The sequence below is a fragment of the Coregonus clupeaformis genome, chromosome 4, assembly GCF_020615455.1.
Source record: "Coregonus clupeaformis isolate EN_2021a chromosome 4, ASM2061545v1, whole genome shotgun sequence".
In the NCBI taxonomy this organism is placed as follows: domain Eukaryota; kingdom Metazoa; phylum Chordata; class Actinopteri; order Salmoniformes; family Salmonidae; genus Coregonus; species Coregonus clupeaformis.
The window spans coordinates 4,370,362-4,396,685 of NC_059195.1; the positions used below are offsets into that span (position 1 = coordinate 4,370,362).

Genomic DNA, 26,324 nt, shown 5'->3' on the forward strand with positions numbered 1-26,324 from the left:
ACAATGTTTCAAGTGAGAATGAGGCAGGTCTGATGCCAAAAAAACAAATAAATTACTGCCTACTTCACCCATATTTTATTTTTGCAAAAAAAGTTGTCTGTAGTTCCAGTAGTTACCTACAATGCTACATGGCAAACAAGTAATTAACTACTGAAAACACTACCAAGATTTCAATTTAGTTCAACTACCACCAAGCTACTGCAAAATGTAGTAACATTGCTAGTTGGGGGGAAAAAATCATTTCGTGAATGAACACTCGCGCTTGACTTTTTTCCCCATTACTAGCTCTGACTTTGCTGATAGCTACTTTATTGAGAAAAAATGTACTTACTATGACGTGGTATATGTGGTTGTCCCACCTACCTATCTTAAGATGAATGCACTAACTGTAACTCGCTCTGGATAAGAGCGTCTGCTAAATTACTAAAATGTAAAATGTAAACTAAATGTAGTTCACTATTCCCCAACACAGACACAGTCTCTCTCTCTCTCACACACACACACACACACACACACACACACACACACACACACCTCCGTGCACTGCTCCTTATCTGCAGTTTTTTCGGTGTATAAATTGCGGGGAGATGGGTATTTTGCCAACATCTACTTAAGCATAATAAAACTCTTCAGTTTTTCCCCATCACCAGTATCACCTTTCAATTTACGGATATGATTACGAATGAGTGTAGACAGGTTATCACACCCCTAATAACAACACAGTAGATTAATCTGTCAATATGATACGTAGGCTAAAGGGTACACCCGACATCGAGTTCTCTAGCGGGTATGTGGAGGCTGTGTTAATTTATTTTTTTACATTTTAGTCATTTAGCAGACGCTCTTATCTAGAGCGACTTACATTAGTGCGTGCATACATTTTCACTTTTTTCGTAAAGAGCTGTGATCACTAGATGGACCATCATATTTCCCTCCCCAAATAATAGCCTAAAACGTTTTCATTCCTTATGAGTTCCTTCCTTCCACCACAACAGGAAGTATTCAAATTCATAAAGCAAAGAAAACTATCGCAGAACCATCATTTATTTTCTCCATCGTTTCAACATATACTGCATTTTTGGATGGACCACAACAACCAGAAACAGGATGTTAGCAAAGCTTGAATGAATGAATGGATTTGCAGCAGGGAAATCGACAGGGCATCTGACAACAAGACAAGGTGAGTCCAAAATAATTAAATTTGAGTTTCTGACTGAACAGCAGGACCAGTGAGTTTCCTACAATACTCTGTACTGTTTGATCATTACATCATCATTCAACAAAAGCAAACTTAATTTACACTGAATGTTTTACAAAGGTAATTATGCATCTATTTATCTGAAACCCACAGCATTAGTGATTAAGAGTTGATTTGCTTTCCTAAGAATTTTGTTCACATGATCCTACCTTTTATTCCCATCTTCTGACCGAAGATCTCTTTGCCCTATGTCTTTCTTCTTTCAGTTTTCACACGCAACAACTGTAATTTAGACATTTTAATTTGAATGAGAGTTTTGTAGCCTACCCAGCAAACAGGGAATGTCTTGAGGACATTCGGCAACATTCCCATTAGGTCCCTTAAGGCTTTCGGCACAACGTTATCCCACTGACATTCTGAGAACATTCTAAGAACATTGCGTGATGGTCCCAAGGGAACGTTCTCTGGGGGACCTTTGTGTAGTTCTCTGTAAGTTCCCAGGACATCACTGAGGACCATGTCAAGACCTTTTTAGTACGTTCTCAGGACTTCCATTTTCCTAGTCCTTAGGACGTCGCATGATGGTCCAAAGGGAACGTTCTCTGGGGGACCATTCTATAGTTCCCGGTTTGATCCAGGGGCATTTTTAGGATGTTCTTGGGACATTGTGTCATGGTCCTCTGAACATTCTTGGGACATTGTGTCATGGTCCCCTGGAGGTTTTTGTCATGTGATGGTCCCAGGTGTCCCAAAATATTATAAGTAAAGTAATGAAATGCTGTTCAGCTAAAATAGTAAAAAATATCTTTAATCAATGACAATACGATTACATTTGACATGATCACTTAGTACTGACTTTTAGTTATCAGTTAATCTGACAATTCTCTCATTGATTTCATTTACTTATTTCAGCAATTTGAGTTTGGGTTTTCAGTATAGTTGTCTAATGTTGGTGGGGACTATTATTCTGTTTTAATGTTACTCCTGAATCACTACGATAATTATAAATATTATAATTTTTCATCAGTGTATTTTTAACAGAACTGAGATTTACTTTGAAGTGCAAAGTGTAGGAATAGGCCTACAGGGGAAATCAGTCATTGATACAGACATGGTGGCGTAGCAGGAAGATCGGAATGCCGTGAACCAAGAGGTTGTGAGTTCAAATTCTAGGTGAATAATAATTACTGTATGACTAAAAATACACAATGTAATCATGTATGTCAAAGTGTGTCAAATACGTACGTTGAAAACACTGTTAAAAGCACTGTGTGTGTGGGTGTCCCTAGCATTGCCAAAAGACTGTGACTGGATCAGTGGTTCACCAATCAGGGCCTCGATGGGCTTGGCAACAGTAAAAAAGGGAGGAAGTGTAATGAAACTAGTTTCAGTGCCTTCAGAAAGTATTCATACCCCTTGACTTATTCAAATCAAATCAACCTTTATTTATAAAGCACATTTCAGACATGAATGCAATGCGCTTCAGACATGAATGCAACACAATGCGCATAACAGTAAAAACCTTAAAATGTAAATTGAAACAGAAATATTTACTACACAACAAACATAAGAGGATAAAGAAAAGAAAAAAAACAATAAAAACTGAAAGACAAAAAAAAATCACCCTAAGGAAAATCAAAGCTAAAAAGGTGTGTTTTAAGATCTCTTTTAAATACAGAATTTCCACAGTTTCAGCCTCCTCAAGTTCTCTGGCAGGCTATTCCAGAGGCAGGGGGCAAGGTAACTAAAGGCTGCCTCTCCATGCCTCTTGGTCCTAGGCTTTGGGATAGTTAAAAGGCCAGTGCCTTCAAAAGCATGTCTCATATGTATTGGGGTGCACAATCATGGATTGATTGAAAACCAAATAGAATAATCTTAGAATTAATTATAAAACTCACAGGCAGCCAGTGTAAAGACCTTAAAACCTGTGTAATGTGTGCTCTCTGTCTGGTCTTGGTCAGTACCTGTGCTGCAGGCATTCTGTATGTTTTGCAGTTCACCAATGGCCTTCTTGGGTAGACCAGACAGGAGAATATTACAGTAATCAAGCCTGCTTGTAGTAAAAGTATGGATGAGTCTCTCTGTATCAGCCTGAGATAGAAACGTCCGCACCTTAGCAATGTTCGTCAGGTGGTAAAAAGCTATTTTGGTCACATTCCTGATGTGTGAATCGAAATAGAGTTCAGAATCTAAAATGATACCTAGATTTTTTACCTGATGTTTTATCTTTATTACCCATGAATTAAAATGTGAGGCCAAATTCTCTCTCTCTGCTTTGGCTCCAATAATAAGTACCTCTGTGTTGTCTTGATTTAGCTGGAGGAAGTTGTGAGCCATCCAAGTATTTAAATCACTAATACAGTCTAATAATTGATTTGTGGAGCTAAAATCCTCTGGTGACACAGAAATGTAAAGTTGTGTATCGTCTGCGTAGAAGTGAAAATAAATGCTGTGCTTTATTCCAAATGTTGTTGTGTTACAGCCTGAATTCAAAATGGATTAAATTGATTTTTTCTGTCACCCATCTACACACAATACCCCATAATGACAACGTGAAAACATGTTATTAGAAATTTTTGCAAATTGAATGAAGAGGAAATAAAGAAATGTCTAATTTACATAAGTATTCACACCCCTGAGTCAATACTTTGTAGAAGCACCTTTGGCGGTGATTACAGCTTTGAGAGTTCTTGGGTATGTCTGTATCAGCTTTGCACATCTGGATTTGGGAATTTTCTCCCATTCTTCCTTGCAGATTTTCTCAAGCTCTATTAAGTTAGATGGGTAATGGTGGTGAACAGCCATCTTCAAGTCCTTCCACAGATTAGCAATGGGATTATAGTCTAGGCTTTGGCTGAACCAATCAAGGACTTTCACATTCTTGTTCTGAAGCCATTCAAGCGTTGCTTTAGCCGTATGCTTGGGGTCATTGTCCTGTTGGAACGTAAATCTTTGCCCCAGTCTAAGGTCATTTGCACTCTGAAGCAGGTTATCATCAAGGATTTGTCTGTATTTGGCTCCATTCATTGTTCCCTCTATCCTTACCAGTCTCCTAGTCCCTGCCGCTGAAAATGATCCTCATAGCATGATGCTGCCACCCCTATGCTTCAAAGTAGGGATGGTGTTAGACAGGTGATGAGCTATGCCTGGTTTTCTCCAGACATAGCGCTTTACATTCAGGCCAAAGAGTTACATTTTTGTCTCTGACCACAGAATATTTTACCTTATGCTTTCAGAGTCTTTCACATGCCTTTTTACAAACTCCAGGTGTACTGTCATGTGCCTTTTTCTCAGGAGAGGCTTCCGTCTGGCCACACTCCCATAAAACCCAGATGGTTGAAGTGCTGTAGAGACAGTTGTCCTTCTGGCAGGTTCTCCCATCTCAGCCAAGGAACTCTGTAGGTCTGTCAGAGTGATCATTGGGTTCTTGGTCACCTCCCTGTTAACAAACTATAGTTTTGGCAAGTCAGTTGGCCTGAATGTAAAGCGCTATTATATTATTATTATATTATTATATTATTATTATATATTTATTATATTTATTATAGTTAGGACATCTACTTTGTGCATGACACAAGTAATCTGTCCAACAATTGTTTACAGACGGATTATTTCACTTATAATTCACTGTATCACAATTCCAGTGGGTCAGAAGTTTACATACACTAAGTTGACTGTGCCTTTAAACAGCATGGAAAATTCCAGAAAATGATGTAATGGCTTTAGAAGCTTCTGATAGCCTAATTGACATAATTTGAGTCAATTGGAGGTGTACCTATTTCAAGGCCTAACTTCAAACACAGTGCCTCTTTGCTTGACATCATGTGAAAATCAAAATAAATCAGCCATGACCTCAGAAAATGTTCTTTAGACCTCCACAAGTCTGGTTCATCCTTGGAAGCAATTTCCAAACGCCTGAAGGTACCACGTTCATCTGTACAAACAATAGTACACAAGTATAAACATCATGGGACCACGCAGCCATCATACCGCTCAGGAAGGAGACGCGTTCTGTCTCCTAGAGATGAACGTACTTTGGTGCGAAAAGTGCAAATCAATCCCAGAACAACAGCAAAGGACCTTATGAAGATGCTGGAGGAAACAGGTACAAAGGTCTATATATCCACAGTAAAACGAGTCCTATATCGACATAACCTGAAAGGCCGCTCAGCAAGGAAGAAGCCACTGCTCCAAAACCGCCATAAAAAAGCCAGACTACGGTTTGCAACTGCACATGGGGACGAAGATTGTACTTTTTTGAGAAATGTCCTCTGGTCTGATGAAACAAATATAGAACTGTTTGGCCATAATGACCATCATTATGTTTGGAGGTAAAAGGGGGGTCTTGCAAGCCAAAGAACACCATCCCAACCGTGAAGCACGGGGGTGGCAGCATCATGCTGTGGGGGTACTTTGCTGCAGGAGGGACTGGTGCACTTCACAAAATAGATGGCATCATGAGGAAGGAAAATTATGTGGATATATTGAAGCAACATCTCAAGACATCAGTCAGGAAGTTAAAGCTTGGTCGCAAATGGGTCTTCCAAATGGACAATGACCCCAAGCATACTTCAAAAGTTGTGGCAAAATGGCTTAAGGACAACAAAGTCAAGGTATTGGAGTGGCCATCACAAAGCCCTGACCTCAATCCTATAGAACATTTGTGGGCAGAACTGAAAAAGTGTGTGTGAGCAAGGAGGCCTAAAAACCTGACTCAGTTACACCAGCTCTGTCAGGAGGAATGGGCCAAAATTCACCCAACTTATTGTGGGAAGCTTGTGGAAGGCTACCCGAAATGTTTGACCCAAGTTAAACAATTTAAAGGCAATGCTATATAAACTTCTGACCCATTGGGTATGTGATGAAATAAATAAAAGCTGAAATAAATCATTCTCTCTACTATTATTCTGACATTTCACATTCTTAAAATAAAGTGGTGATCCTAACTGACCTAAGACAGGGAATTTATACTAGGATTAAATGTTAGAAATGGTGAAAAACTGAGTTTAAATGTATTTGGCTAATGTGTATGTAAACTTCCGACTTCAACTGTATGTTGTGGTCCTGTGACAAACTGACCCATTTTGGGATGTCTGTGCTATCATATCATGTGTCTAGGAATTTATATCCATCCATCTTCACGATTATGTCTGTTGGGAAATGTAAATATTGGTGAACAATATCAAAGAAAGTTTTGTAACTTAGGTCTAGTTGCAGCAAAAAAAATGTATAGCTATCAATTGGAAAGCATCATACTCACCGTCAATAAGGAACTGGAGGGCTGAACTACTGTATGTAGTTACATTCGATTAGGTGCTATGTTTAATAAAATTAAGCAACAACAATTTTTTTTAATGTTTTATCAAATCTGGAAACCTTACATTGACCATCTTGAGGGGTGTGACAGACATAATCGCGTTTGAATTTGATATGTACTGTATATGTGTATTGAAGGGGATGCTATTGTGTGTTTTTGTTCGTTAATGGACAGGTGTGGGCATGTTGTGGTGTGTATCGGGTGTGGTGGTTGTTGTTTTTGTGGTGTTTCTGTTTGTTTGTTAAAAAAAAAATATATATATATATAATGCACTCTGACCCAACATAAATAACAAATGAAATAAACTAGGGTGTGTGGGGGGAGAACGTTTCTTTGCGACCATCAGGTTTTTTATTTTTTGCCTGATTCCATTTTGTTCTTTCCCAAATTCCATTTTTTCAGTTTAGTTTTTCCAGGTTTCCGTTTTTTCAGGTTTTGCTCTCAAAATCACTTAATAGAAAAACAACTAGATTGGATGTTCTAAGTCCACAACAATGCTTAAACCACATCAGTATACCAGTTTTGAGGTCTGGTAAAAATGTGAGAAATGTAGATTTTTGGGTGTAGTTACCCTTTAATTCAAGTGCACACCTAGCAAGAGGGTGTAGTTTTTTTTTAAGCACACATTCAAAATCAATTAGCAAAATGTTCCTTAGTATGACCGCCTTAAAACAATTCCAAATAGCTTAGTAGATCCCCCCCCACACCCCCCTCCAGTTTAGACAGGGTTAGACTGTGTCAAAAATAAGGGGTTAAATACATGTAAAGAAATATATAATACAAATAACTACATGTTTCCTGATCTTTCTTATATCTCTCAGATATAGGACAGACACTTCAGAACAAACTTTCTGTAGATTTGTTTGGGGGGGACTATCTGTTGTTCCATGTAGTGAATCTGTTATTCAATTAGTTTGTTTTGGCTAATAGCAGTAAGGCCAAAAATAATTTTTAATCAAAACATTTTTTATATATATATTTAGCTTTTTGATTTAAAATTCTAAATCAAAAAGCTAAATGATCCTTGGTATGACCTTCATAAAACAATTCCGTATAGTTTTGTTTCATTCAATGTTGATTTAAGAATGATTTCTCACTGCTAAAACTAAGTCAGTAAATGCATTGGAGCGAGTTGTAAGGCTAGCCAGTTGGAAAATCTACGTTTCAGGAGATATTGTGTGTGGGTCTGAATGTTCAGACACACAACACTAGTCTCCATTAAAGCCATGGCAATCATAATTTATTTTAAACATACTGTGCTGTGCTTTTTGTCCCTCTCTTATTCTTACCGGTATGTGAATATCATCAATTATGACAACAGTGCACAGCACTATATTCTGCACAATTGTGCCTGTAAAATTGATGAATGTCTGTCTGTTGGACGGATTGTGGTTTCTGTTAAGACTTGCTTGGGGTCCCTGTCTAAGACTAATGATCCATTTTGAGGCTGATTTGGTCTGACTCACTTTGGGTAGAGCATTTTAAACTAGGCTGCTGACTGTAGGCCTACACCCCCACCCCCATGCACCCCCATGCTTCACAGTAGGTATGGTGTTCTTTGGATGCAACTCAGCATTCTTTGTCCTCCAAACACGACGAGTTGAGTTTTTACCAAAAAGTTCTATTTTGGTTTCATCTGACCATATGACATTCTCCCAATTCTCTTCTGGATCATCCAAATGCACTCTAGCAAACTTCAGACGGGCCTGGACATGTACTGGCTTAAGCAGGGGGACACGTCTGGCACTGCAGGATTTGAGTCCCTGGCGGCGTAGTGTGTTACTGATGGTAGGCTTTGTTACTTTGGTCCCAGCTCTCTGCAGGTCATTCACTAGGTCCCCCCGTGTGGTTCTGGGATTTTTGCTCACCGTTCTTGTGATCATTTTGACCCCACGGGGTGAGATCTTGCGTGGAGCCCCAGATCGAGGGAGATTATCAGTGGTCTTGTATGTCTTCCATTTCCTAATAATTGCTCCCACAGTTGATTTCTTCAAACCAAGCTGCTTACCTATTGCAGATTCAGTCTTCCCAGCCTGGTGCAGGTCTACAATTTTGTTTCTGGTGTCCTTTCACAGCTCTTTGGTCTTGGCCATAGTGGAGTTTGGAGTGTGACTGTTTGAGGTTGTGGACAGGTGTCTTTTATACTGATAACAAGTTCAAACAGGTGCCATTAATACAGGTGACGAGTGGAGGACAGAGGAGCCTCTTAAAGAAGAAGTTACAGGTCTGTGAGAGCCAGAAATCTTGCTTGTTTGTAGGTGACCAAATACTTATTTTCCACCATAATTTGCAAATAAATTCATTAAAAATCCTACAATGTGATTTTCTGGATTTTTTTTTCTCAATTTGTCTGTCATAGTTGACGTGTACCTATGATGAAAATTACAGGCCTCTCTCATCTTTTTAAGTGGGAGAACTTGCACAATTGGTGTCTGATTAAATACTTTTTTCCCCCGCTGTATGTATGCAGTGTTGGGGAGTAGTACATGTAGTTAAACTAGTAATGTAACTACATTTTGCAGTAGCTTGGTGGTAGTTGAACTAAATTCAAATCCAGGTAACGTTTTCAGTAGTGAATTATTTTTTTGCCATGTAGCGGTGTAGCTAACTACTGGAACTACACAAAACTTATTTTTGCAAAAATAAAATAAAATATGGGTGACGTAAGCAACCCTTACAAAAAACTATTTGTTGCAGCAAACTTCCTGCAAGTTTGTGGCAAATCTGCTGAAAACTAAATAGTGTGCCACAAAATGTTGCCAGAAGTTTGCAAATGTTTGTCACTAGTGGTGAATCTGCAGCAAATCTTTGGCAACAATTATATTTATTGGGGGTTTTCTGGCAAAAAATTCTCTCAAGATTCTATTTGAATCTGTGGCAAACCTGTGGCAACAATATTTATTGCCACTAGTGGTAAACAGTTTAGCAGAAGTTTTTCTGGTGAACACATGAGTTCCAAGACCAGTAACTGTTGACGACCAGTCAGGGGGAGAAGACAAATCTGTTGGAAAATGGAAACCAAGCTACTGAAGTTGTCTGGTGAGTGCCTAACTTATTAATAAAACGTCCTAATAAACTTTCAAATTGTGTTAGCTTATTGATGCCTTGTTAGTGATGTCATGTTTATGGGATAGAGTGAAACACATTTTGGTGCTATAACAGTTTCAATTTGTCAGCACCACTAACTGGCTAGCTAATGTTTTGTACCCTCAGTGTATAAGGGTGTGTATAGAAAGAATGGACAGTATATGCATAGAAAAGGTGTGTACAGCAGTATTTATATAGGATTAGCCTTGACTAGAATACAGTGTATATACAGTGCCTTCAGAAAGTATTCACACCCCTTTACTTTCCCACATTTTGTTGTATTGCAGCCTAAATTTAACATTTATTAAATTGAGATTTTGTGTTAGTGATACAATACCCCATAATGTATAATAATAACAAATTGTATAATAAGTTCTGTGGACTCATTCTGTGTTCAATAATAGTGGTTAACATAATTTTTGAATGGCTACCCCATCTCTGTACCTCACACATACAATTATCTGTAAGGTCCCTCAATCGAGCAGTGAATTTCCAGCACAGATTTAACCACAGAGACCAGGGAGGTTTTTCAATGTCTTGCAAAGAAGTGCACTGATTGGTAGATGTGTAAAACATATACTTTTGAGCATGGTGAAGTTATTAATTAGGCTTTGGATGGTGTATCAATACACCCAGTCACTACAAAGACACAGGCGTCCTTCCTAACTCAGTTGCCAGAGAGAAAGGAAACTGCTCAGGGATTTCACCTTGAGGCCAATGGTGATTTTAAAATAGTTACAGAGTTTAATGATTGTGATATGAGAACTGAGGATCAACATTGTAGTTACTCCACAATACTAACCTAATTGACAGAGTGAAAAGAAGGAAGCCTGTACAGAAGAAAAATATTCCAAAACATGCATCCTGTTTGCAACAAGGCACTAAAGTAATACTGCAAAAAATGTGTATTTGTCCTGAATACAAAGCGTTATTTTTGGGGCAAATCCAACACAAAACATCACTGAGTACCACTCTTCATATTTTCAAGCATGGTGGTGGCTGCATCATGTTATGGGTTTGCTTGTCATGGGTAAGGACTAGGGAGTCTTTTAGGATAAAAATAAACTGAATACAGCTATAAGCACAGGCAAAATCCTAGAGAAAAACCTGCTTCAGTCTGCTTTCCAACAGACACTGGGAGACAAATCAATATTTTAGCAGGACAATAACCTAAAACACAAGGCCAAATCTACACTGGAGTTGCTTACCAAGACGTCATTGAATGTTCCTGAGTGGCCTAGTTAGAGTTTTGACTTAAATTGGCTTGAAAATCTATGGGAAGACTTGAAAATGACTGTCTATCAATGATCAACAATCAACTTGACAGAGCTTTAAGAATTTTAAAAAGAATAATGGGCAAATATTGTACAATACAGGTGTGCAAAGCTCTTAGAGACTTACCACAAAAGACTCAAAGCTGTAATCGCCGCCAAAGGTGCTTCTACAAAGTATTGACTCAGGGGTATGAATACTTATGTAAATTAGACATTTCTGTATTTCATTTTCATTACATTTGCTAAAATTTCTAAAAATATTTTCACTTTGTCATTATGGGGTATTGTGTGTAGATGGGTGAGACAAATATATTTTTATTACATTTTGAATTCAGGCTGTAACGCAAAAAATGTGGAATAAGTCAAGGGGTACGAATACTTTCTGAAGGCACTGTACATACTGTATGAAGTGGGTAAAAGAGTATGTATACATCATTAAAGTGACCAGTGTTCAATGACTATGTACATAGGGTGGCAGTCTTTAAGGTGCAGGATAGAGTACCGGGTGGTAGCCAGCTAGTAACAGTGACTGCCGGGGCGGCAGGTAGCTTAGTGGTTAAGAGCGTTGTGCCAGTAACCGAAAGGTCGCAGGTTCTAATCCCTGAGCCGACTAGGTGAAAAATCTGTCGATGTGCCCTTGAGCAAGGCACTTAACCCTAATTGCTCCTGTAAGTCGCTCTGGATAAGAGCGTCTGCTAAATGACGTAAATGTAAATGTACGTAAATGTAAATGTAAATGATGGCCTGGAGATCGAAGCTGTTTTACAGTCTCTCTGTCCCAGCTTTGATGCACCTGTACTGTCTCCACTTTCTAGATGGTAACGGAGTGAACAGGCTGGGGTCCGGGAGGCTGAGTTCCTTGATGATCTTCTTGGCCTTCCTGTGACATTGGGTGCTGTAGGGCAGGCAGTATGCCCCTGGTGGGCAGGGGGGCAGGCAGTATGCCCCTGGTGATGAGTTGGGCTGACCGCACCACCCTCTGGAGAGCAATGTGGTTGCAGATGGTGCAATTGCCGTACCAGGCGGTGATACAGCCCGACAGGATGCTCTCAATGGTGCATCTGTAGAAGTTTGTGAGGATCTTAGGGGCCAAGACAGATTTCTTCAGCCTCCTGATGTTGAAGAGGTGCTGTTGCGCCTTCTTCACCACACTGTTTGTATGGATGGACCATTTCAGGTTGTCAGTGATGTGCACGCCGAGGAACTTGAAGCTTTGTTACCCTCTCCACTCGGCCCCGTCGATGTGGATGGCAGCGTGCTCTCTCTGCTCTCTCCTGAAGTCCACGATCAGCTCCTTTCATTTTGTTGATGTTAAGGGAGAGGATATTTTCCTGGCATCACTCCGCCAGGGCCCTTACCTCCTCCCTGTAGGCTGTCTCGTCATTGTTGTATTGTCAGCAAACTTGATGATTGAGTTGGAGACATGCTTGGCCACGCAGTCATGAGTGAACAGAGAGTACTGGAGGGGGCTGAGTACGCAACCTTGTGGGGCCCCCGTGTTAAGGATCAGCGTGGCGGAGGTGATGTTGCCTACTTTCACCTTCTGGGGTCGGCCCGTCAGGAAGTTCAGGACCCAGTTGCACAGGACAGGGTTCAGACCCAGGGCCCAGAGCTTAGTGATGAGCTTGGAGGGCACTATGGTGTTGAAGGCTGAGCTGTAGTCATTGAACAGCATTCTTACGTAGGTGTTCCACTTGTCCAGATGGGATAGGGCAGTGTGCAGTGCGAAGGCGATTGCATCATCTGTGGATCTGTTTGGGCGGTATGCAAATTGTAGTGGGTCTAGGGTGTCGGGTAAAGTGGAGGTGATATGATCCTTAACTAGCCTCTCAAAGCATATCATGATGACAGAAGTGAGTGCTACGGGCAATAGTCATTTAGTTCATTTACCTTCACTTTCTTCGGTACAGGAACAATGGTGGACATCTTGAGGCAAGTGGGGACAACAGATTGGGATAGAGAGAGATTGAATATGTCCGTAAACACTCCAGCCAGCTGGTCTGCACATGCTCTGAGGATGCGGCTTGGGATGCCGTTTGGGCCGGCAGCCTTGCGAGGGGTAACATGCTTAAATGTCTTACTCACGTCAGCCACAGAGAACAAGAGCTCACAGTCCTTGTGAGAGGTAGATACTCCTCTAAGATGGTTTACACCTCATGTCTCTATCATAATCCGTTATTAGAGTTTTTTCACGTAGGATGGCCAAGATTAGGGTGACTAAATCAATAAAGGCCAGAGGTAAAAAAGTGGTCAAAAATCTGGAAAATAGCATTGTGTCAGCTAGGCTGGATGCTGTGTGAGAATTACGGCAAACTGACAGGCTCAACATTGAACTCGTAATTTTTCTTCTCGAATCCGGTGGACATAGAACAATATAGAGGTAAGATATATATCGATTTTGAGACATGACATGTAGTATTTTCATATTAAATATATGCTTTTCCTGTTATTTTTCAAATATTTTTCAGAAAAACAAGCATCTCTGTGAAATGTCAATGGAGCACTGAGCTTACCTTTTACATTTAATTCAGCTCGTGTCATGTTAATTTTGCTTTTTGCGATCCACAGAAACAAAAGTCTCTGCGAGAAGCGGCACCTCTCTGTCATCAGAGCTCGGTGCTTATTATCGGATGAATTAGGTTCCGAAATCCAACCTTTTGGATATAATGTTAAAGATATTTTAGAGAAAGACCCCACTGAATGATTCAGAACATGAAGAATCATATTTGTCTTGGTAAAATGTATTTTATAACATAAGGAAGTGACATTTCATCACCAAAGCCTGATTGGACATCTTACCTATACATTCATTATTTGTAACGATTAGATCTTTCATTGCTTTAAACTAGTAGCTAGCGTATCTTAATCATGTGTTGTTCCTTCTCTCTTTCTTTCTAGAAGGAATCTGTTACAAGGCAAAAAGGCAGATTGAGGCCTTCAATCAAAATAAGGACTGAGAAATGTGTGCACCAGGTCAAGGCTTCTTGCATGCGTGGTTAACACTAATTCATTTTCGAAAAATAATACACAAAGTAATTGCCATATTAGGCATAACTCAATTTTATGTTGCTTTTCTTCCAAACAAGCCTTATACACCTGAGTCAGGAAGAAGAGACAACTGTCTCTTAATGAAGTCCCCAGTCTAGATTGAAGATCTTGATTAGTTGAATCAATTGTGTTGAGGCTTGGCTGGAGAAACATCTTGTATACTGTAGCTCTCTAAGAATAGTTGTCCACACATTTAAAGGTAGATTAAGGCTAGTAGGCCTAAATCCCAGTTTATGCTCGCTACAATGTTTGTTTATATAGCATTTATAAAAGGGAGATGCATTGTTTCCTTGCGAAAAAATATATAGAATCAGCAACTTTGTAACATCTGACACCGTATTTCCAAAGCCAAGCCCCCTCAATGGTTGCTGAGTCTACCTTTTAACATGCCAAAATAGAAAATGTTCTCAGTAATTGTTTTCAGTATCCTAATGTTGTTTTTGTTTTGTGTTTTCTAATTGTTTCAGTGCATGCATTCAACAACCTTTGACGAAGGACTTCCACAGGACCGCCATCTCCAAAGTTCTGAACTGGGTTTGATTTTGTTTTTATTTATTTAATTATTACAATTTTGTTCATTCTCTTTTAAACATCCATTGGTTGAAAGCTCATTGCTCAGTTATCACTTGGTTGATGTAAATTCTGTGGTTTCCCCTTTAAACATCCTAAGGTCAACATCTCCATAGTTTTCACATTTCTCTCATCTAAATATTGTAGCTACATAAAAATATTTAATTAAACAATTTCTTTGGGAAATATTGAGTCTTTTCTTCATTAGCATGCTGGTGATTTCAAGTTGTATTGGATTTATTTTGATCTAGTAAGACATTGAATATATGTTGTTTAGTATATTTAGTACATTTAGGATGCTTCGTTTACTCTGTAAGAAGCAAGTTCATTTAAAGTTATATGTGATTTGGTTTATGGAGATATGACATTTCAATGTTGTGTTACAGGTTTTGGTTTTTCCGTTTATGTTTTGAGGTTGGACTTTTAGCATGTATAGCACATTAGCACGTAGAGCGCACCGATTGGTGCCAAATTGTTAGTTGGTATGTGTTACACCTGTGTTGGCTTGTCCATCTTGTTAATTGGAAGGTGTTTCACCTATGCTGGCACAGGTGATATTTAAGAGTGGCTTGCCAAGTGCTCCAGTGTATTGAGAGATGTGGAGGCTCAACACCTTTGGTTGGCACTCCCTATTTGTATTTCTAGAAAGACATTCCTTTGTCTGACCTCCTTTGTTTTCCTCAACTTTTTGGTTTGCTTCCTGTCTTTAAGTTTGGTGTGGGTTTTTCTTTCATTTGCCTCTTAGTGGGCAAATTTAGTGGGTGCTCATGGTGGGTGTCTTGTTGTTATTGCTTTCCAACTTTCAGTGTCTTTCAGAACCCTACCTAAAACCCCACCTGTTTCGTTTTGGTTGTGGTCAGTGACAATTTTTTTTGTTCCCCCTTCTATTTGAGCGACATTATTTGGTTTTCTTTCTGGGGAACGTAACAGGTACACAAAGTAACCAAAAACCTGATCTAATTTTCATATACATAATGAGTTTGCAGCAAACAGTAGAATGTTTGCCGCAAGTTTCCCAGAATTGTTTGCCAGAAGTTCAAATTCGCCACCAATTTGGAGCAACAGTTTGTCACAAAACTAATTTGCATGTGAAAATATGAGCATGCTAGAAATGTGTGGCAAATTGGCCAAAAGTTTGCCAAAACTGTTTGCCAGAAGCCTGTTTTTTTTTTTATAAGGGAATAATTTCCTTTCTTTTTTGGCATCGGACATGCCTAATCTTCACTTGAAACATTATTTTTTTTGTGTTTAATAGGCTAAATTACACTTTATGTTAACATTTGACCCCAAAGTGATCTGTTCTTGGGCAATTCCACGGTAACGGAATTAAGCTTTGACTCTTTTACTTTAAAATGTACGCCAAACAAAAACCATTGATTTCGAAGTTTGACTAACCATACAACTCTATGCACAAGGACTGCCTTGAACAATTTACAAAAAACTTTTCACAAAAACACATTTACTAGAAGAACTGTACAGATGCATTAATTGGTAACAGAATTATGTTAAAATATCCCTCCGTTTTTTATGCGACAACATTTTCCAAAAACGTTAAACATCTGCTCCAAATTAAGAATAAAAGATTTCTGCAGAAAGAATGGGGTGTCAGCTATGACATGAAACCTTGAGTTTGAACCAAAATATTTTGGTTATTGAACTACAGTAGGTGAAGTGGATTTATATCTGGTAACAGAATTACATCAGGGGTTCCTGACCTGTACTATACAAAAATGCATAATTATGGATATGAATATCATTATCTTCATGGTGAGGTATCCTAAATAAGTACACAAAGGTAGAAAAAATACAATATCCTTATTTTGCATATTTGGGTATTATTCTACACACTGGCTATTATTGTAATGAGCTCCACCCCCAAACAAGACTGCATATATTTGGTCTGGACCAGACCAGAACTGAAACAATCATAGACGTCTATGTTTCACAAGTTTGGACTTCACAGTACAGTAAAGTAGATATGTACAGTACCGTACAGTACTGTACTCTACTCTAGTATGCTCTACTGTACTGAACTCTACTCTACTGTACTGTACTGTTCTGTACTGTACTGTTCTCTACTGTACTGTACTGTACTGTCCAAACTTGTGAAACATAGACATTTATGATTGGTTCAGATTTGGTATGGCCAAGGCGGATTGACCAAATTTAAACTACTTTTCAACGTCCATGGATGTCCGGTGTCGGTCAGTGCTCAGTGGGTGAGGATGCTTGTTACAGTAAATGGAAAGAGAGTGTGAAATTAGAAAATCTCTTAAAGATTGTGGATTTTTGGTAACAGAATTACAAGGCACAAGGCAATGTTTCTTAAACTTACAGAAGGGGAATACTTTCTCACAGGGGTCTTTACTTCAACATTATGGTGTTGTGATTTATTTCTAATACCTTTTAAGACTTTTTCTAGTAGATTTTGTCTATCCCTGCTGGACTATCTGTCACAATCCGGGTTAGATCTCCGGTCTCAGAAGTGTAGAGCTGGGGGTACTACCCCTTAGCCACAGAGGAGATGTTGTAGGACCCAAATGAAACACCCACGGCAATACTCCAGGCAAGTAGATTTAATGTTCACAAAACAGGAGGCAAAACAAAACAACTCCACGAGGGGAGAAAAACAAACTAAAGATAACTTCAAAAACTTACTAGGACCGACACGGTGAGACAAAGCAGGAGACACACAGTCAGGACGCAATAACCAAGTGAGAAACAAGGGGAAAACACACAGCTAAAATACTCAAGGGGAAACAAGGCACAGGTGACATAGATAAGCTAATTAGGACACATGAGGAAAAACTAAGGCAAAGGGGAACACAGCTGACCTCTAGAGGCCAGGAGACAAACAGGGGAAGCAGGAAGCTGACAGGACCCCCTCCTCTAGGAACGACTCCTGACGTTCCTTCCAGAACACCCTGGCCCCAGGGTGCGAAAATCTCGGATCAACCCTGGGTCCAGGATGTCCCTGGCCGGAACCCAGGAGCGCTCCTCTGGCCCGTAGCCCTCCCAGTCCACCAGATACTGCAGAGAGTTCTGGACCCTCCGGGAGTCCAGTATCCGGCGGACTGTGTAGGCTGGCTGGCCGTCTATGATCCTGGGAGGTGGCGGGGGTCTGTGGGGGGGGAAAAAGGAGAAGACAAGACAGGTTTAAGGAGTGAAACATGGAAAGTGGGGTTAACTCTAAGGGGAGCGAGGCAGAACTAAACGATACGACACAGGGTTAACCTTTCTAGAAATGCGGAAAGGGCCGATGTATCTCTGGGAAAGCTTCTTGGATTCGACCCGGAGGGGCAAGTTCTTAGTGGCCAACCAAACTCTCTGACCAGCTCGGAAACTAGGGGCCGTCCGGCGGTGGCGATTAGCCTGACTTTGGTATCTCTGGGAGGTCCGAAGGAGGGTACACCTGGCCTTCTTCCAGGTCCGCCTACAGCGTTGGACAAAGCGCTGGGCCGAGGGAACACCAACTTGCGCCTCTTCCTCTGGAAACAAAGGAGGGTTGTAACCGAACTGGCATTCGAAGGGGGACAATCCGGTGGCTGAGGACTGGAGGGTGTTGTGGGCATATTCAGCCCAAATGATATAGGTGGCCCAAGACGTGGGATTACTGGCCGCCATACACCGCAGGGTGGTCTCCAGATCCTGATTAATCCGTTCCGTTTGGCCATTAGACTCTGGATGGAATCCTGACGATAGGCTGGCTGTGGCCCCAATAAGCCTGCAGAAGGCCCCCAAAACCGGGACGAGAATTGGGGACCTCGGTCAGAGACCACGTCCAGGGGAATGCCAAATATCCGGAAGACATGGTTCATGAGGAGCTCCGCAGTCTCCTTAGCCGAGGGCAGCTTGGGCAGGGGAATAAACCGGGCAGCCTTAGAGAAACGGTCTACCACCACAAGGATGACGGTGTTGCCCTGGGATAGAGGAAGTCCCGTAACAAAGTCCAGAGAAAGGTGTGACCATGGCCTTCGAGGAACAGGTAAGGGATGGAGCAGTCCCTGGGGTCGCTGGCGTGTCGACTTTCCCTGGTTGCACACAGGGCAGGCCTCAACATAGACCTGCACGTCCTTCTTGATGGACGGCCACCAAAACCGCCATCGGAGGAACTCCAGTGTGCGAGCACTGCCAGGATGGCATGTCAAGGGCGACTCATGACCCCACTGCAAGACGCGGGCCCGAACCGAGAGAGGAACGTACAGGCGACCGGCAGGACCACCGCCTGGATCGGGCTCATGGGCAAGAGCTTCTCGTACCCTCTTTCTAGTTCCCACTGAAGAGGTGCGACGATCCTAGACCTCGGAATAATCGATGCCAAGGGCTTCTCTTGTACCTCGGGAGAATAGACTCGAGACAGAGCATCCGGCTTGACGTTCTTGGTGCCAGGTCGGTAAGTCAGGATGAACTGGAATCGATTAAAGAAAAGGGACCATCGTGCTTGCCGAGGGTTCATCCGCTTAGCCTGTTGGAGATATTCCAGGTTCTTGTGGTCTGTGAGAACCTGGAAAGGGTGCTGAGCCCCCTCAAGCCAATGGCGCCACTCTTCCAAGGCCAGTTTAACCGCAAGCAACTCTAGATCCCCCACGTGGTAGTTGCGCTCGGCCTCAGACAGGCGGCGAGACATGAAGGCACAAGGGTGTAATCTCCCATCCGCACCCCTCTGTGACAGGACGGCTCCCACCCCCCACCTCTGAGGCGTCCACCTCCACCACGAAAGGTCTCTCTGGGTCAGGGGTCACCAGAATCGGAGCAGAAGTGAAGCGGCGCTTGAGATCCTCGAAGGCCCCTGCTGCTTCCGGACCCCAGTGAATCTTGGTCCCTCCTCCCTTGGTAAGCGTCGTCAAGGGGGCTACCACCGAGCTGAAATTCTTGATGAACTTCCGATAGAAGTTAGAAAAGCCAATGAACCGTTGAACCTCCTTGACCGTGGCAGGTGTGGGCCAATCGTGGACCGCCTTGACCTTCTTGGGATCCATCTCTAGGTGCCCGGGAGTGACAATAAACCCGAGAAACTGAGTCTGAGAAACATGAAATTCACACTTCTCAGGCTTAACGTAGAGGTGATTGTCAAGGAGCCTCTGGAGAACCCGGCTAACATGCCCCTCATGCTCCTTCAGTGACCTCGAGAAGATGAGGATATCGTCCAGGTACACGAAAACGAACAGATTAAGCATATCCCGGAGAACATCATTAATCAGGGCTTGGAATACTGCGGGGCATTGGTGAGCCCGAACGGCATCACCCGATATTCATAGTGTCCCGTGGGCGTGTTGAACGCCGTCTTCCATTCGTCTCCTGGCCGGATCCGCACGAGATGGTAAGCATTGCGGAGATCCAGCTTAGTAAAAATGGAAGCCCCTTGAAGCAGCTCAAAAGCAGTGGCCATGAGAGGAAGAGGGTATCGATTCCGAACCGTGATCTTGTTGAGTCCCCGGTAATCAATACAAGGCCTCAGACCCCCGTCTTTCTTTTCAACAAAAAGAAGCCCGCCCCAGCCGGGGAAGTAGAGGCATAGATGAGGCCGGCTGCCAAGGACTCCTTAATGTAGGTGTCCATAGCTGCGTGCTCGGGGAGGACAAGGAAAAGATCCGACCTCTAGGAGGGCAGCACCCAGGGAGTAGATCAATGGCACAGTCATAAGTGCGATGAGGCGGTAAGGCAGTAGCCCGGGCCTTGCTGAACACTGCTTTGAACCGATGGTAAACACTGGGGACTCGGGAGACGTCAACAGACTCTTGAAACTGGGTACTAGGGGCTGAGGAACTCTGAAGCATGCAGGTGAGTTGGCAAGTGGGACCCCAGCTAAGAATGGTGCCAGTAGGCCAGTCGATCTGGGGATTATGTCTGCATAGCCAAGGGTGACCCAGGATAATAGGATACTCGGGAGAGTCAATGAGATAGAAGGTCTCCTCCTGCTGGTGTTGAGAGATGGTAAGTCGCAGGGACTGAGTCGCCTCAGTAACTTTTCCTGGTTCCAGAGGTCTGCCATCTAAGGCTGTAACTGCCTGGGGTTGAGGAAGTAGTTGGGTAGGGATCTTAAGTTCCTTAGCCAAGGTTACATCCATAAAATCACCTGCGGCACCGGAATCGATCATAGCCTGGACCCGATGCTGGTGGCCCTCCCAGGACAGAGTGGCTGGAATAGCTAGGACCGCGTTAGTAGGAGGAGCTCTAATTTTCCCCATCACAACCCTCCTGTAGCTGGGCGGGAACAGGCGTTTCCGAAAGCTCGGGGCAAGTGGAGCGGAAGTGGCCGGCAACCCCGCAGTAGAGGCACCGACGCTCCCTCATGCGACGTTCCCTTTCGTTGGAAGAAAGCCTGGAACGGCCTAACTGCATGCTCTCCGGGGAATCCTGGGGCAGTTCAGGAGCCGGGGCAGCTCTGAATGACGGAGTCCAAACAGGAGAAACAGAGCTGCTCAGAGGAACTTGGGACTGAGACACCTGACGGCGAGCCGTTCTCCGCTCTCTTAGACGATTGTCCAGGCGGATGGCCAAGGCTATGAGGGACTCGAGATCTTCAGCTGGTTCACGGGTGGCTAACTCATCTTGAAGGGGCTCAGATAACCCTCCCTGAAAGCAGACCCTCAGCGCTTCATCATTCCATCCGCTCCTTGCTGCTATGGTTCGGAACTCAATGGCAAAATCTGCCGTGCTTCGGGGGCCCTGACGGAGAGACAGTAGGCGCTTGGAAGCCTCCCGCCCACTGACAGGATGATCGAACACCCGCTTGAACTCTTCTACAAATGCAGCGTGGGAGTCACAACAGGCCTCCTGGGACTGCCACACCGCAGAGGCCCAGGCGAGCGCCTTGTCTGAAAGAAGGGTAATGAGGTAGGCAATCTTGGAACGGTCTGTGGGAAAACTTGAGGGTTGGAGCTCGAAGGTGAGGGAGCATTGGGTGAGGAAACCCTGACAAGAGCTTGGATCCCCAGAAAAGGGCTTGGGAGGTGGTAGTCGGGGCTCCGCCAACCGAGAAGGCCTGTCGTCACTGGGAGGTGACCGGGGGAAGGGGGGAGAACCAAGGAGGCGTTCAAAGAGCTGGTGAAGGGAACTCATCATTTCGGCCAGGAGTTGAGAATGTCTAGCCATCAGCTCCTCTTGTCGGCTGAGAACGGCTTCATGGCGCTGGAAAGAAGCCTCATGTCGAATGATCACCGCCAACAGGTCCTGGGAACTGAGTGTTTCTGGGTCCATGATTGACTTGGTTATTCTGTCACAATCCGGGTTAGATCTCCGGTCTCAGAAGTGTAGAGCTGGGGGTACTACCCCTTAGCCACAGAGGAGATGTTGTAGGACCCAAATGAAACACCCACGGCAATACTCCAGGCAAGTAGATTTAATGTTCACAAAACAGGAGGCAAAACAAAACAACTCCACGAGGGGAGAAAAACAAACTAAAGATAACTTCAAAAACTTACTAGGACCGACACGGTGAGACAAAGCAGGAGACACACAGTCAGGACGCAATAACCAAGTGAGAAACAAGGGGAAAACACACAGCTAAAATACTCAAGGGGAAACAAGGCACAGGTGACATAGATAAGCTAATTAGGACACATGAGGAAAAACTAAGGCAAAGGGGAACACAGCTGACCTCTAGAGGCCAGGAGACAAACAGGGGAAGCAGGAAGCTGACACTATCCAGCTTAGACCAGCTGGTCAAGCTGGTCATGAGCTGGTTGGCCAACATGGTCAATTTGTTTCACATTTTTGTTTGAGATTTTTCACACAATATTTTTGTTGTTCTTTACACAATAACAAGGTGTGTTGGAAACACAGTCTTTTTGTAAGCCTTTGGCTCATTCTCGATGAGCAGGCAATCATTATATTGCTTGATAGGGTTAAACATCCATTTCAATTCCAGTTGTGAATGTGACTATATACAGTATGTTTCACTTGAAAAGCTGAACAATAAGCATTTGCTTAATATATCAGTTGGTGGAACAGCCCTAAAGTCCTCAATCTGGTGATAACACACTGTAATATGGGGAGCAGACGCTCTTGATCTCCCATTATATAAAAGAGAGAGCTCTTTCAACAGTATGAAACACTTCTCTGAGTCAGCAGTTGAGAAAGTAAAATTTTTGCTGACCACACCCATAGTTTTATCCTTAAGAAGAATGACAGTGTCATTAGACCTTTCAGTCTTGTGTAGTCTGTTGAATGAATTACCTCACTCCCTACAATGAGGTGGTTATAAATGGTGAATACCCTGTCCACAGGAATATTATCAGTAACCTGTCTCATAGCAACCTCTTCCACATGAGAGTGTAGCAGCACCTAGTAAATGGACATTACCAACTGGCTGGTTCAGTCATACTTTTACAAAGATCCAGTGTACTTTCACTAATTGTATGCATGTTACTGAAGGTGGGAATTCCTTTAGACATAACAAACTTGCTGACAATTTGTAAGGGTACTCCTTTGGAATTCTTAACAAGCTTCACAAGTTTGCCATTTCCATTCTCAAAGCAAAAAGCAGAGTGTGCCCAAAGCGGTCCCCTGTTTTTCACACTCAGTGCAAAGTGATTGAGTTGATGAACATTAAATGTCATAGACTTTTCCCCATATAGGATTTGAACATAAAATAGAAATCCTAGGAGTAATAAATCTGCAGCATTTAAATCTTCCGTAGAAATACTGTCCCCTAGAAGTACTGTATGTACAGTGCCTTCAGAAAGTATTCATACCCCTTGACTATTCCACATTTTGTTGTGTTATATACTGAATTCAACAACAAAAAAATCACCCATCTACACACAATATCCCATTATGACAAAGTGAAAATTGAAAAGAATTGTATACACATTTATTGAAAATGAAATCCAGAAATATCTCATTTACATAAGTATTCACACCTCCGACTCAATACATGTTAGAATCACCTTTGGCAGCGATTACAGCTGAGTCTTTCTGGGTAAGTCTCTAAGGCACACCTGGATTGTACAATACTCTCAAGTTGTTTGTTGATCATTGCTAGAGAGCCATTTTAAAGTCTGGCAATAGATTTTCAAGCCTAAACGGTAATTAGGCCACTTAGGAACATTCAATCTCCTCTTGGTAAGCAACTCCAGTGTAGATTTGGCCTTGTGTTTAAGATTACTGTCCTGCTAAAAGATTGATTTGTCTCCCAGTGTCTGTTGGAAAGCAGACTGAAGCAGGTTTTCCTCTAGGATTTTGCCTGTGCTTATAGCTGTATTCAGTTTCTTTTTTCCCCCAAAAACTCCATTGTCCTTGCCGATGACAAACATTCCCATAACATGATGCAGCCACCATCATGATTGAAAATATGAAGAGTGGTAGTCAGTGATGTGTTGTGTTGGATTTACCCCAAACATAACGTTTTGTATTCAGGGCATGAAGTTATTTTCTTAGCCACATTTTTTGCATTTTTCCTTTAGTACCTTATTGCAAACAGGATGCATGTTTTGGAATATTTTTTATTCTGTACAGGCATCCTTCTTTTCACTCTGTCATTTAGGTTAGTATTGTGGAGTAACTACAATGTTGTTGATCCATCCTCAGTTTTCTCTCCAGCAACTGAGTTAGGAAGGATGCCTGTATCTTTGTAGTGACTGGGTGTATTGATACACCATCCAAAGTGTAATTAATAACTTCACAATGCTCAAAGGGATATTCAATGTCTGCTTTTTTTTCTAAATACCAAATGGTGCCCTTCTTTGCCAGGCATTGGAAAACCTCCCTGGTCTTTGTGGTTGAATCTGTGTTTGAAATTCACTGCTCGACAGGGACCTTACAGATAATTGTATGTTTGGGGTACAGAGATGAGGTAGTCATTAAAAAATCATGTTAAACACTATAATTGTACACAGTGAGTCCATGCTACTTATTATGTGACTTATTAAGCACATTTCTACTCCTGAACTTATTTAGGCTTGCCTTAATAAAGGGGTTGAAGACTTATTGACTCAAGACAGTTCAGCGTTTCATTTTTAATTAATTTGTAACTATTTTGAAAAACATAATTTCACTTCGACATTGGCCAGTGGCCAGTGACACAACATCTCAATTTAATCAATTATAGATTCAGGCTGTAACACAACAACATGTGGACAAAGTGAAGGGTTGTGAATACATTCTGAAGACACTGTAGCTTCAACTAGTTGGGCAAAATGGCACAGATATTTTGATGCTTTCAGACAAGGAATGGCAAATAGGTTGAAAGTCACTGAGCTTTCATGTATTTACATATAGGCACCATTGACTCGCTTAGTAAATAAATGGTCAGATGACGCGGATGCTATGCTACAGGACTGTTTTGCTAGCACAGACTGGAATTTGTTCCGGGATTCATCCAATGGCATTGAGGAGTATACTACCTCAGTCACCAGCTTCATCAATAAGTGCATCAAACGACGACATCCCCACAGTGACCGTACGTACAGTTGAAGTCGGATGTTTACACACACTTAGGTTGGAGTCATTCAAATTCGTTTTTCAACCACTCCACAAATTTCTTGTTAACAAACTATAGTTTTGGCAAGTCGGTTAGGATATCTGCTTTGTGCATGACACAAGTAATTTTTCCAACAATTGTTTACAGATTATTTCACTTATAATTCACTGTATCACAAATCCAGTGGGTCAGAAGTTTACATACACTAAGTTGGCAGTGCCTTTACACAGCTTGGAAAATTCCAGAAAATGATGTCATGGCTTTAGAAGCTTCTGATAGGCTAATTGACATAATTTGAGTCAATTGGAGGTGTACCTGTGGATGTATATCAAGGCCTACCTTCAAACTCTGTGCCTCTTTGCTTGACATCATGTGAAAATCAAAAGAAATCAGCCAAGACCTCAGAATTTCTTTTTTAGACACAATGAGTAAAGCTGTCATCAAGGCAAAGGGTGGCTACTTTGAATAATCTAAAATCTAAAATATATTTTGATTTGTTTAACACTTTCTTGGTTACTACATGATTCCGTATGTGTTATTTCATAGTTTTGATGTCTTCACTATTATTCTACAATGTAGAAAATAGTAAAAATAAAGAAAAACCCTTCAATGAGTAGGTGTGTCTAAACTTTTGACTGGTACTGTATATACAGTACATTCTGAAAGTATTCAGACCCCTTCCCTTTTTCCACATTTTGTTACGTTACAGCCTTATTCTAAAATTGATTAAATACATTTTTCCCTTATCAATCTACACACAATACACCATAATGACAAAGTGAAAACAGGTTTTTAGAAATGTAAGCATATTTATTAAAAATAAAAAACACATACCTTATTTACATAAGTATTCAGACCCTTTGCTATGAGACTCGAAATTGAGCTCAGGTGCATCCTGTTTCAATTGATCATCTTTGAGATGTTTCTACAACGTGATTGGAGTCCACTTGTGGTGAATTCAGTTGATTGGACATGATTTGGAAAGGCACACACCTGTCTATATAAGTTCCCACAGTTGACAGTGCATGTCAGAGCAAAAACCAAGCCATGAGGTCGAAGGATTTGTCAATAGAGCTCAGAGACATGATTGTGTCGAGGCACAGATCTGGGGAAGGGTACCAAACAATGTCTGCAGCATTGAAGGTCCCCAAGAACACAGTGGCCTCCATCATTCTTAAATCGAAAAAGTTTGGAACCACCAAGACTCTTCCTAGTGCTGGCCGTCTGGCCAAACTGAGCAATCGGGGGAGAAGGGCCTTGGTCAGGGAGGTGACCAAGAAGCTGATGGTCACTTTGACAGAGCTCCAGAGTTCCTCTGTGGAGATGGGAGAACCTTCCAGAAGGACAACCATCTCTGCAGCACTCCACCAATCAGGCCTTTAGTGTAGGGTGGCCAGACGGAGGCCA

General features: G+C 42.0%; 1 protein-coding gene across 10 annotated transcripts in view; it reads left to right on the forward strand.

The window, feature by feature from the left end:
* Nucleotides 1-26,324, forward strand: part of LOC121550786 (poly(rC)-binding protein 3) — a 232,578-nt gene that overhangs the window by 70,770 nt on the left and 135,484 nt on the right. The window contains exons 5-6 of one of the 10 annotated variants that reach the window (XM_041863155.2): nucleotides 13,775-13,838; nucleotides 14,392-14,458. The exons of 8 other annotated variants lie outside the window; for them this stretch is intronic. The gene's annotated coding sequence lies outside the window, so the exon portion shown is untranslated. The remainder of the gene's footprint in view (nucleotides 1-13,774; nucleotides 13,839-14,391; nucleotides 14,459-26,324) is intronic. One more of the 10 variants, XM_041863162.2, reaches the window with a different exon arrangement.